The sequence below is a fragment of the Sinohyriopsis cumingii genome, chromosome 4 (assembly GCF_028554795.1).
Source record: "Sinohyriopsis cumingii isolate HCF-2022 chromosome 4, ASM2855479v2, whole genome shotgun sequence".
NCBI lineage: Eukaryota > Metazoa > Mollusca > Bivalvia > Unionida > Unionidae > Sinohyriopsis > Sinohyriopsis cumingii.
Genome location: NC_142964.1, coordinates 25,005,660 through 25,019,860, shown reverse-complemented (window position 1 = coordinate 25,019,860; position 14,201 = coordinate 25,005,660).

The window sequence follows — 14,201 nt, the reverse complement described above, 5'->3', positions numbered from 1 at the left end:
AAAAGCTACAGGAACAGGAGAGGTGGAAGGATTCTCTGCAGGCTCTCTAACAGCTCCTGATTCCACATACTTACACCACAAAACTCTTTCTCTGCAGAACTGGGCAGCTCCTTTGAACGTTGGACTCTATTATCGAAGAGGATGGCATGGTAAAGATCGGTGGTATTTATAACAATACCCAATGAAACAGGGGTAAGAGAAATCCTCTGATGATTCTAGAGCGTCATCACATCAACACTCTGCTCGTGCACCACTATTATGAACAGGTCAAACACCAGGGTGGTCACTTCAGAGAAGGATCGGTGAGATTGACAGGGTTAAGGGTCGTCGATGCAAAGCGGTGTATTACCAAAATAATCCACAAGAGCATCAAATGCCGTAGACTATGAGGTAAAATGGGGCAACAGAAGATGACAGACCTCCCAGCCGATCGACTTAGCACAGAACCTCTTTCACCTACGTTGTACTCGATCTCTTTGGACTATTGTGGTCACCTCACGTCGTACAAGGTAAGGACACGCGAACAACAAACAGTGGGAGATGCTATTCACATGCATGAGTATTCGTTCTATTGACATTAACGTCGTCGAATCGATGAAAACTTCGAGCTTCATAAACGTCATTCAGAGGTTCTTCTCAAATTAAAGGTCCAGCTAAACCGCTGATTTCCGGCTGTGGAATCAATTTCTTTGGAGACTGTAAGGAGCTAAACATAAACTCAACTGACTTTGATAGCATCAGCATTGAGAAATACCCACGTGGCAAGGACTGCACATGGGTGTTCAGTCAACTTATGGGGTAACTCGTCGCATCGTAGATTCCATACTTTCGAATATTGGGCCCACTCGAATCTCGCATGAAGTCCACAAAGTTTCAGCTAACGTTATAGCAAAACATCTGATTCCCGTGTCTGCTGACCCAGAGCCGAATCTCATCCTGACTTCCGCTGTGCTTTTCACTCAGAAGATTGCCTCACCTTCAATGTCACTTGGAAATTTGACAACAAAGACCTTTACAAACCAGAGTGCAGATAAGTGCAAAGGCTCGTCAACACCTTTTGGGGCCCATAAAGGCGCGAATATCTGGCAACACTACATATTCGTCGTCAATGCAAGCCTAACAGTCCAGACATCCAAGTAGAAAATCTCGTTTACTGAAAAGACAAACAAGTCGGGTGGAACATGTGGCCAATGAGACATATTTAAAACAACTCTCAGCAGATTCGACACGAGGAGTGTTCTGTCTTATACAATATTCTGTCTTAATGTTCATATTGTTATGCCATCTGGTGTTGAGAGTATGCTCTCTTGTTTCCACAGTGAAAGTCATGAGGTTGCTAGTGGTAAGGACGAGATTCAATCCTCCATTTCTGTAATCCAGGGTACTCATTTTGAACTGCAGCGTTTTCTAGTTCTGTCCGCTCTTGTTGCAGCATTGAAAACCTATATATATGAGTACTTATTAATGTGATTACACTCAATACTTTGGACATAATTGTTAATGTATATAATACTGTTTTATACGTGAATTTCTTGTGGAGTGAATAAGGACACACTCAGAAGAAAACCATTCAAATGTGAAGTTTGCCACTCAGATGTGAAGTTTGCCATTCAAATGTAATGTTGTGTATTTCAGATAGCAATAACAGAAGTCATTCTAGCATTTGTTGTAACACAAGTAGTTTCATTCGATGGTTAATTGTAGCGTGTTTAATGACATGAAATGATGATTCAAGACTGCAGTAAATGAGCATAAATAATTGTTAATATATAGCATCACATACAAATTTGTATATTTTGTGTTTTAGATTAAAGGTATACACACTACATGTGTGAATATACATTACCTCAGTATTCAAGGGTGTATTGAGTTGATCATTTTTACAGTCGGGCTACAACAGGCTTGACACAAATATCCAGTAGGTGAAAACATTTGACTTAACCAGGTCTTATCCTTCATCATGCTTTACAGGATTCTTATATCGTCATCATTGTATTTCTCAGACTTAATCTTGAAACATATTTGGAACATATTTCAACATGGTATTGATTATAACTAATTAGTTTTAAAACAAAAATAGCAGGTCATAAGGATTGTCTTCGCTATCAAAGACAAAGATCTTGAAGGATAAAACTTTAGTCAATGACCTGCTCGAATGAGTCAGACACAGCGGTTTGATTGGTTCAATGCCAGTGATGACGTCAGTGCGAAATTATCAATACTGTATCTCCTTTTCATTGTTTTCTTCTCAGTTGTACACTACTTCCGATTATACAACAGACCGTATTCAGTTTATAAGGAGAGTTTTGAATAAATTCTACTAGATTCTAAAGAGCATTCTTGTCTTCCTATGTTTAGTTAGAAATGTGTTAAGCAATCTGTTTAGTTGAGCAGTGTTATGCGCGACGAGAACAACATAATAAATAGTCTGTACAAACACGTATTAAGCTGTTATTGTTTGTCCTAAACCATTAAAGTCGTACAGCTCTTGATTACTACTGCTCACGTCATCCGAATTTGTGTAGAAGGAATATGCAATGAAGAAAGGATATTGTGGAAATTACACTAATCTGTGTCCTTTCACTTTCCGTTAACAGAGAAGAGATCAACATTTTGTGCAAATAAGCCGCTCACTTAAAATGGAGAGGACGGGTTAGTGCTTGTCCCTTCTTTATTTATGCACAAAAGATTACACAGCAACGTATTTACGAGGTTGGCAGTGTTATTCTATAAATAGAACATATTGTGTGAGTTAGGTTGACAGTGCTATTCTATAAAAAGAACATATTGTGTGAGATAGGTTGGCAGTGTTATTCTATAAAGAGAACATATTGTGTGAGTTACATTAATCCGTGATTTTTCATTGATACCTTTCATTTCTCCTTAAAGAGAAGATGCCACTTTACAGAAGTGTAAGTCTTCCTTACGTTGCATGATGAAAAGTATGACAGCATACGACATTCCTGTTCGAGGGCAGACGTCATCTCACATTTCATACTACACTGTTACTGTGGCGGCTATTTTAAATTCCATTTTGGCAAGGTACTTTAAATCTCTTAACACAGCCCACCCCTCCCCTCCCCATTTTGTGACTAAAGTAACATGCTCTCTCTCTCTTTTTAGGATTAGAGAACATATAGAGTTAAACAACGCTGGTTATAGATCGACTTTGATTGTATGTGTATGTCATAAATTCGATAGAATATATCCCTTCAGTATAAATATAACCAGGTGATTCAGTGCTATATTAGAAAAAACATTTAAGAAAAATGTCTACTTAACACTCCAGATAGCGAGGAAAACTGGGACTAACAAAGAAAGCATTTATTTTACGCACGTAATAAGATCTGATGTCCGGATGTTTGAATTGTGGGAAAAGAAAATTAGGGTCACATAACATCTCATTTAATTTGACGTCCGGCACTTTTCTGTAGTGGTCCCTCATACGACACATAATCTTCTCTCTCACTCACAGAAACTTGAAAACTATTATATTGTATCCTGTACTGTAAAGAAAACAATTGCTTCTGCTGAGTCCCATATATATATATATATATATATATATATATATATATATATATATATATATATATATATATATATATATATATATATATAACTTTACTGATAGAACTATGGGAATGTATGGACAGTTAACAATGACCATCACTGAGAGGATCTACCTATAGAAGAGTGATAATCTCAGGATTGCCTTTTTGGTCACTGAACTAGGTCACAGCCTTTATCGCCCTTGAATTTTGCTCCCATTAGTAAAAGTGCTACATGTTGCGTGCAATTTCTGGAAAGTGAAGTGGCTAAACAAGCGGATAGAGTCTGTTGACATATTAGTAACTAACACAGCCGTAATTATCACACTGCTCTGGTAGACATGATTGTTCCTCGTTTTTGGTACTTCTATTGCTACGACCCTATAGTCTTAAACTAAGTACCGGAAAGGAGTAAAACCGAACACATTTTGGAAAATTCAATAAACAGCTGATTTCTCTAAAATACAAGTTGACAATTTTGAAAACAATTTAAAAGTATTCTGAATTAAACCCAAAATAGTCCTACAAATTCTTTCTCAAGTTCAAAAGTATAGAGTATTCCGAAGGAATATCAGTGGTGTTCTGAATATATTCCAATTTTAATGTGCTGATATGCGTGTAGTCTGAACTGTACGAATGTGTCACCAATTTTGATATATCACAATGATATAATCCAAAAAGTCCTTAAATTAATTCACAATAATGCAAAAAACGATTTAGTCCGAAAATGGTGTTCTCATTGTAATTTCAATGAATAAATTATAATTAAATCATCTGAAATTAAAACATGAGCACGACATTAAGACTGTTTCAACACTGGATGTTAAGATTGAAATGAGTAATTCTGATGTAAATAACATTTATGTACAAAAGCTAAGTGTCACAATAAAAGGGCCATATTGATGGTAATTTTCCCATCAAATCTGAAAAGAATTTCTTCTAGAACATTCTTAGTTTCTAAATCAAACTAGACCTTGAACTTAATATCTGCAAATTTGTTACCTCCAATTAATAATGATCTTATTATAATCTAAATTCATAGAGAAATATTAGATATGTAATATACTGGCTACAAGATAGGAAGGCATTAGATAGGTAGGCACTAAATTCAATTACTGGCAAAGGTCAGTCACACAATATAGAGAGAAAAGCCAACATACAATAGAAATTAAACATACATAGCATAAAGATTAAAAATATGTATGTAACAAATTATATTTTTTTTTAACATATTGGTAAAATATGCATATAATTAAAATTACCTAAGCTATTCATATGAATAACACAACATATATATCAAAGCAATAAAGTACTTCCATACACGTGAAATTGCATCTGCATTTGAGTTACATATTTTTCATTTCCAATTCTGTCAATGCAATCATCGATTCTTAGAAATGAATCTGTTATGGTGACACTATTAGCAGGGAGGGCGAATCGGACATTTTGTCCAATCGTCATTTGGCTTAATTAATACTTTCTGCACTCAGCGGATCCAGCGTCGTCAGCGCCCGGTAAAAAAAAACGACGTAGTCGTCGGGGGGATCGTCCAATCGTCATTTGGTTTAATTAATACCTTCTGCGCGACGATCCCAGCGTCGTCAGCGTCCGGTAAAAAAGCGCGACGACCGCGTCGATGTCATCGCCCTCCCTGCTGCTAAGTGGCTATTTACAACTAACCGAATATTTGGTCAAGTCCGATACGATATCGTGTCCGAGGATCATGTAAATTTATCGTTACAAATCCACGTGGGGTCGACTGAGCATGACTAAAAAAGTTTCGAAAAACATTAAAGTCCATGTCACCGCCGCACCATGTCTGCCAAATATTTCGTAGCGTGTGTGTATCAACGCCGTTGAATACAGCAAGAATATTGCAGTTGTCTCTGATTACTTTTGGAATCTGAGTGTATCGTTGAGTGACATATATCACGTCAGTGTTTTTATGCCTGCCTCTGGAAAATATCCTAGCTGGTTTTTTTGATTGGCTAACATAACATCATCGTACACGACTAAATTAACGTCGCCATCAATATCATCGATACCTGGTGCATCATTGATATCTGTAATAAACTCAATAACATTTTTTTCAGCGATTGCTGATGCATTCTCGTTAAAATCTTTCAACACCTCGTAGCATCGTTGATCATCTACGCTAGGGGCGATTAAATACAACTTATCCCACTTCATCCATCTCATTATTAAATTAAGTAACAATTGCGTCTTGCCGGATCCAGATGGTCCAATGATAATCATCCGGATCGAGTTTGGTAACGCTGCAACATGCTTAACTGGTTCTCTTGTTTTAGTCGCCGAAAAATCAATTATATTCATATCTCTATACATAAATTATGGATCTATATTGTGTGAAGTGTAGAGTGCGTACTGGCACAAATGATATGACAACCGTTACAACAAGAAATAACAGATCGGCACTTACTGGTAAGTGTGTACAATGCGGTATAAAGAAATTTAGATTTATTTCTATTAGACCCGGGGATGTTTTAAAAAAAAGCGAGGAGGTGATATTGCAGCCAAGTTATCAAAACTCCCCGGAACCCCGTGGGCAAAGTATCCAGGAGAAAAACACCTCCCAGGATATAGCTACTGTGGCCCCGGAACGCGATTAGATATCAGACTCGATGATCAAAATCAGCCCAAACCCGGTGAGTATCCAATAAACGCTATCGATAAGGCGTGTCATGCTCATGATGTTGCTTACTACAGAAGTAGCGATCTGCAACAGCGTCATATCGCGGATGTAAAATTAATTCACGCGTTAAATGCTATTCCTGATAAATCCTTCAAAGAAAAATTGGCCTCATGGTTGGTAAAATCGGCTATGAAAGGTAAATTAATGATTGGAAGCGGAGCTTCTCGCGCTGGTAATTGAAAACGCTAGCGTTTATAATAACAACATGGAATCCATCTATTATTCTCCGAGAGGATACTGGAAGGGGAAGGCCGCAATTGGTAAGCTTGCAAGCGCTGCAAAGGTAACGAGGGCCACTGCGGCTAATTGGTTATCCAAACAGCCTATATGGCAAATCTATCTACCACCGCCTAAACAAATCAACTTCTCGCGCTTTGATGTCAGCGTACCTAATGAAGTTCATCAGGCTGATATACTATTTCTGCCGCATGACAACGGTTACAAATACGCGCTAACCGTAGTTGATGTTGCGAGTCGATACAAACAAGCGGAGCCGTTAAAAACAAAGTCAGCAACTGAAGTGGCCGATGCGTTTGAGCGGATTTATCGGAGGGGTCCTCTGCGCTGGCCAAATCTATTACAAGTTGATCCTGGTAGTGAATTTCGCGGCGCTGTTTTATCAACGCTGAAACATCATAGCGTCGCGGTACGACGAGGTCATACTGCGCTACATCGTGATCAGGCAATTGTTGAACGATTCAATCGGACTGTTGCTGAACGGTTATTTGGATATCAATACGCGAAGGAATTCATCCAAGAAAAACGATCTCGTGAATGGGTCAAAAGGTTGCCAGGCGTAATTGCAGCGTTAAATAACGAGATTACCCGAGCAATCAACATGAAGCCCAGCGACGCGATTAAAAAAAAGTATATACCCGGAAGATCAAAAATAGATAGCGTTTCCAAGCCGATTCTCGGCGATGTCACTGTTAGATATCTATATGAACCAGGAGAGCTTGAAGGCGGTAAAAAAAGAGCTACTGATCCTATTTGGAGTGTTACCACACATAACATATCAACGATAACACGATCAACTGATAGACCACTGATCTATAGACTGGATTCAACTGCCCCACAGCGGGGTTTACACGCGAGCAACTACAAGTGATACCTGACGATACTCAATTACCCCCGCGTGGTCTTAACTAGCGCCGTTGCGTCTATTGCACTCAAGACAGGTTAACCTCACATTGTTTTTGACATGACCGAGACTGTTACCGATCCTGTCCATGGTAAATTGGCGAGCGTCTTTATCCGAATAACGCCAGCGCATTACACAATTACAACTCGCGTAGTGATTATTCTGTTGTTGTCGTAACGCAATTATTAATTCGGCATCAATATCAAAACGCCGCTGTCTTTTTTATCCTGTTGGCGGTAACCCGAGAGTTTTCTATCGATGACGCTTGCATCGATGACTCCGTCACTGGCTTCGTCACTGGCTTCGTCAATAACAATTCTTCGAAGCTGATTTATCCTCCGTACTCTGGACACTGCAAGATAGACTAGATTTGACCATTCGATGCGCTTATCAACCATCCAAACAATTGTATCCGTGATAGTCAGTCCCTGCGAGGAATGTATTGTCGTTGCGTATCCTAGCGTCCACGGGGATTTATCAGCACGTAGCGCGTCCTCGACGACGCTGATATCAACGAGCACGATATCATTCAGCACGAGAATTTGTTTTTTTGTCCCCGATGCTGTCGGGCCCGGGATTTCAACTTCAATGTTCTGCCGCCGTGTATACGCGGGTCTATAACACAGCGGCACTGGGCGCATTGGAAACTTTTCCTTATGCAGCGTAAACAACTTTTGCTGAAGTGTGTCTCTGACTATCTTTCTACTCGCTACAATCAAATCGTTTGGTCTCCATGTTTCCCAGAATTCATTTAACGGCGTTTCCGGAATTACCTCGCGGATTATTTCACATTGAATTCTATCCGGCTGTAATCTGATTAATTTTTTAACCTCGCGCAGTTGTTCATCAAGTGCTCGGTAATCAGTATCGGTTTCTTCATAATAGTCCACAAAACCCTTTAACCAATCATGTGGGCCCTCGCCGACAAATGGTGGTGGCTGGCCATGATCTCCGCACATTATCACCGCTGTATTCGCGCGCAGCAACCACTCAAGAAACATTTGTAAAACATCTAACAAAACAGTATATATCTCATCCCAAATGATAACCTCAGGAATAAATTTTTCACCCATTCGATCAGGAGTCCACTCACCGCCGCTGTATCGAAAAAAGCTGTGATAAGTAACGGCGTCAACATTTCGTTGTTTTATCTCTCGCGCTAGTCTATGGGTTGGTGTAAGCACGATTATACTTGCCCGCGTTCGAAATAATTCAATTGCCCGAGTCGTCTTTCCTGACCCACCACAGCCGCTTAAATAAACCGTCTTGTATATACAGATGGGGTCGGATATTGGTGGTGCATTAGACCATTCTGATAGATTATCACCGCGTAGGCAATTGTTTTCAACGGTGACATCCTCTGACGGGGAATAATCGCGTCGTATTTCTTTTTTAATTCTCCATGTACCCCAACTCTCGTCCGGACTAGTAAACTCGGACTAGTAAACTATGTTTCCCTTATACTTTACGTCTATGTAAAATGAATCAATCGCAACTCTAACCGCGGTGTCGGGAAATCTATTTATCATCGAAAATAAATTGATAGCGGCGTAACCCAGCATAGACGCCCTCAAATGCGGGTATGCTGGGCTGTCTCCATCGCTGTAAGTAACAACTGTACCCAACCTTGTTCCATTGGACAAGAAAGCTGTTTTACAGTTCACGTATCTAATTTTCGCCACTGCGTCCTTGATTACGAAATCATATTCTGCGTCATCTATAATCAGCCGTGAGCAATATCGTTTGTAGTCGCAGTTTTTTCCACCTTGTGTGAACTTACCGATTATTCTTCTACCGAGATCTTTTGCCTCTCTGTTTCGTTGGTTGAATATCTTTTTGGACCATTCGATGATATATTCCTCGTTGGCATCAATCTGTTTTCTGGACTCGTCAATTATGCTATCTAGACGCTCTGGTTCTGGTAACCAGACTTCAGTCTGCGCCCGGTATGATATAATCGCGTCACTGACAATCAACGAAACTAGCATTTTACAATCAATCATATACCGTAGCAGCGCTATTGGCAGCCACTTCTTTTCAGCCATGTGTCTACCGATCCATATATAGCAACAGCGATGAAGTCCTGCCGCGAATTCAAATGATACTATGCGAGCGAATCCGGTTAAATCAAAATCAGGCAGTGGTCCATTAATAGCAACACGAGTCATTTCATGTCTGGGGTGTCCAAATCGTTTAAAGTACCCAGCGGCGGATCCATACCCGAGAAAACTCGCTGGATAACAGGCAACCATATCAACGGAAATCATAGCGTCGCGGTTGTATCCAGTGTTCCATAGTCCACCGTGATAGTATTCCAAACAACTGGATTGTACATCCGGTAGAAATTCCTTGCGTGTTGGACTCCACGCATTTTTCCTTGCTGCAACATGAGCCGCAACCGATGGAATCGTAAAACAATTTGTTAGCAGTTGTTCATCATGCTCTTCAAATTCCATGGCGGTTTTTTTCATCTTGTTGTGGAACGCTTCAGTGCGATATAATTCACCGTTTGGTCTTACAAACTGATCAAAGGTATCCGCATCGTTTTCAGCGCTGCGAAGTAACCACACTGATACGGGGTCGTTTTTACACAAACAAGCAATAGCATCAAATAGTTTCCTCTCCGCGAGAAAACCGTCCTCTCCCAGGAATTCCCCGGGGATATACTTTACTGTTCTATCCCGTGGAAATACTGTGATCGCGGACGTCCACGCGTGTTCGTTATGATCAATAATTTTGATTGGGGCTCCCTTTGATTTGTACTTCGATTCGTATAATACTTCACCGGTTATCGTTGTAACGGTTATTGGAAATCTCAACGACGTTTCTAATCTCGCTATGTCGCTGATGGTTGCTCCACGCTCGCGCACTGTCTCCTCCCACTGGTTGATTTTGCTACGTCGTAAATCAGTCAGTTTATTTCCTCGACGCGCATTTGTAAAATGCTCTATTACTCGTTCTGCTACACAATTTATCCCCGTTGACTGTTTCATCGGCGCTAGTTTTCCGATATCAGGTTTCTTATTTAACGGGTATATTCCATAAACAACTGCTGTTTCAGGATACGCTCGTTCATAGTATGGTCTGTCAATTCCGGTTAACAGCCCCGGCTTGGAGTCGCGGCTAACAATAACTGTTTTCTTGTCGCTGAGAACTGGTTCAAATTTATCACGTATGATCCAATTACCTGATTCCACCCGGACAAAACAATTTTACTCTGAAGAAATACTTTTTACCGTCAAGTTGTGATATTATCGTTGCCGTTCATGGTAGCATCAACAACGCCATCAATTCGAAATGTTGACCAACTATGAGATGCGCCATCAAGCTTGAATTCATTGATACAATCGCGTATTTTATTTAACAGGGTTCTATCGTTTATTAACGCTTTTGGTGCGTCCTTGAGGACTCTGTCGAGATTAAACCTAATATTTTTCCAGGGCTTAATTGCTGCTGATATCTCGAACTCCTCCATATAATTAAAACAAGTATTTAAATGAAAGAATATAGTATAATGAATCACTGCAAATGGTTGATGATTGGGTCGACAACCCTGTGCAATAAATCATGTAGAGGTGAATTCTGCGGGTATCATTTACAAAGCGTTCGTAATGGTTCTCTTGGCCCCCTCCCGTGCTTGGTTTGCCACGTTGGTGTAAGAGGAAAATCGCAGTTGTGTATCAATTGTGGCGGAAAGCGATACAGAGAGTTAAAACGTTATTACGACAAGCGAATAAAAAACGCCGTCATTGACCCCACCGCTGACTCCGTCAAAGACAAAATCATCAAAACTCCTCAAGACTACATTGAAAGGTTTATAATTAAACCAAATAATGAATTAGACAAGTAGTATTATTATACAAATGAACCAAGAGTTCAGACCTCACCCTGTGCTCGTTAATTACGAGGCATCTCGCGACGGTGTTGTTAGAAATTGTAGACTAAAAAAACCAGTTGGATGGAAAAATAATCAGGGGTATTTGATATTTAATGCTGGAGGGAAAAACCATCTCTGTCACAGAATTATCTATGAATGCTTCCACGGATTGATCAAGGATGGTCTCGTTATTGATCACATTAATTCTAATTATCGAGATAACAGACTGTGTAATTTGCAAGCTATCTCTCAAAGCGGAAATATTAAAAAGGGCCAAACTGGTAAGTGCTCAAAGCAAGCAAAGGGTGTCAAATCATTTAATACATCAACGCACGAGGAAAAAAATATTTCAGTCGATGAATGAGGCAGGAAAATATTTCGACATTTGTATCGCCTCAGTACGATTTGTTGCAGAACAAATATATCAAACAGCGATCTCAAAAAGGACCGGACACAGAATTCGATTTTTGTACACAAATCCTCCGATTATATCAGCGAGTGACAAGGTCACCATGACGAATTGTCTGTAATACTTCATACTAAATAATACACCTCGGGATTGATGCGCAGGGTTCATTTTGTAAAATAATTTTTTTTTTATTTAAAAATAAGATGTTTTATAAGTATATGAATATCGAAGACATCAATAATATATTAACCGAGATTTCAAAATTAAAAAATCAAGGAATTGAATTATCTGATGGTCTCAACAGCGAAAGAATATTATCTGATTATGAGATTATTAACGAACAATCGAAACGGGGGCGTTTTACCCTTGCCCGCGAGTACTTTTTTATAAAACGATTACAACATACGATTAATGAGAACCTGTACCACAATGACGTAAATGCATTCATTGGACTATTTACTGCCGTTGAAATAATACGAAAAAAACTCGGACGTGTTTATGAACGACGCCGGGAGATTTCTAGTAAGATCAAAAACATTAGAAGGATTATAGACGAAAACTCCGTGGAGCCCCCGATGGCACATTAAATGTATACATATTTCCCCCCCCCCATTCCTGCCACACTCGGCGGGAAATTAGAAATTGCGGAGCAATTGCAATAATGGTAGGTGAATCACTTACTACTCGGCTAGCCAGAGAGCGGCTAGCAGCTCTTAAAAAGTTCATACCGTTACGAGACAGGGTCCGAGAACAACTTCAAACGCGGCAGCAACTACAAACTGATTTTACTGTTGGAAGTGAACAACTCTTTGCTCCAATAACGAGTGCAACCAAGGATGTGAAAACAGCGATATAGGGGGATATTCCCGACGAAGAAAGAAAGAAAAAGGCGCCACTGCTTGGCGTACTTGAAAAGATAGCGGCTCAGACCGAACAAACAAAAAGGTCTTTAGAAACACCTCCTGCGGAAATAGCGGTTGCTACAACACGGAGGCCACCACCACTCGCTATAACGGACCCACAAGAACCTTATGTTACAATGGCCGATGAAGAAGAACTAGGTGCTACTGCAAGAGAACCAGAAGAAGAACTAGGTGCTACTGCAAGAGAACCAGAAGAAGAAATACAGGAAGAGATAAAGGGGAATATACCCCGTAATGTACTTAAAAAGAGCACAATAGATAAAATTAGAGGCTTCAACAGCGATGAAGAATTGATTGATTTTACTGCTACAAATTTTGCTAAGGGTACACGAGATGAGCATATCAATAGCGGTTACGAGAAAAATGTAAACTCGGTGGAAAAATGGACAAGAATAGTGTATTTAGCAAGTAAATATAAGGATACAATACCACGTGGTGATACCGATTACAAAGCATTCCTCGATAAGGTTAAAAGTGGGAAACCAAAAAAAGGAAAAGGATACTCTGTTGGAAAAGAATCCTACGGTCTCGTTACTTGTCCTGGTAATGTTCTCAGTGATATATCACGGCTGGAAGTACTAATCGGAGGAAAACGAGCCGGAAATAACTCTCCGGAAATAATCAATGAGGCCGCTGATATTTGCAGGCGGTTATTTGCAGGCGGTATCATGGACATTAATGCATATCGAACGCTCATAGACGAGCTCGTGGATGATTAATTGGAAAACTGGTGTTTTTATAATAAAGATGATCATACACTACAACCATGATAAACCAGTACTCGTCTACGTGGTAAACTCGCGATTGCCTGTTTACCGCGCGTACTATGGAGATGGTCTCGGTAGCACCATTGCGGGGTTATTTACAAGAATGGCTCCAAAAGTAGCGCCGTTAGCCAAACAATTAAGAATGAAGGCTATTGATGTTATTCGTGATAGGGGTATTAGTGCTATTGGAGATGTTGCCGGAAGGGCGTTTTCTGCCGCACGAGATAAACTAGCATCGTTGGTGAGAAAAAGAAAACAGAAACCACCGGTGATGCCATCAAAGACAGTGATGCCTGCAAATGTCAGTAAAGTAATAAATAACGCCGTGGAAGAAAAACTAGAGTCGTTGGCGGCTCAGTCATCCACCGATGCAACAACCAACGCGCTCATGAACGCGATAGCGGGAAGTGGTCTTAAACAAAATTCAAAGAATTTACGACGAAGACGACGTTGATGAACTGCAATTGAAAACATCAACATGATAAATAATAAAATGTTTGCGCGAACCGCTGATCCCGCGTTTGATATGGACGCCCCAGTGCGCAGGGATGATTCTGTCCGTGATTATCAATTTTATTCCTATCAACCACCACAAGCCGACCTACGATCGCGAATTGAACTTCAAGTCCAAGATACCAGTAAATACTTTTTGCCGTGTGAAGCATTTATCGAAATCGAGGGAGAACTCGTGACAAATGTTGTCGCTAATACACCATACGCAGATGACCCTCGTGTTCGAGTTGGTTTCGTCAACAACGGTAACATGGCGTTATTTGAGAGTGCCAGATATCTTATTGACGGGCGAGAAATTGAATCAATAGAA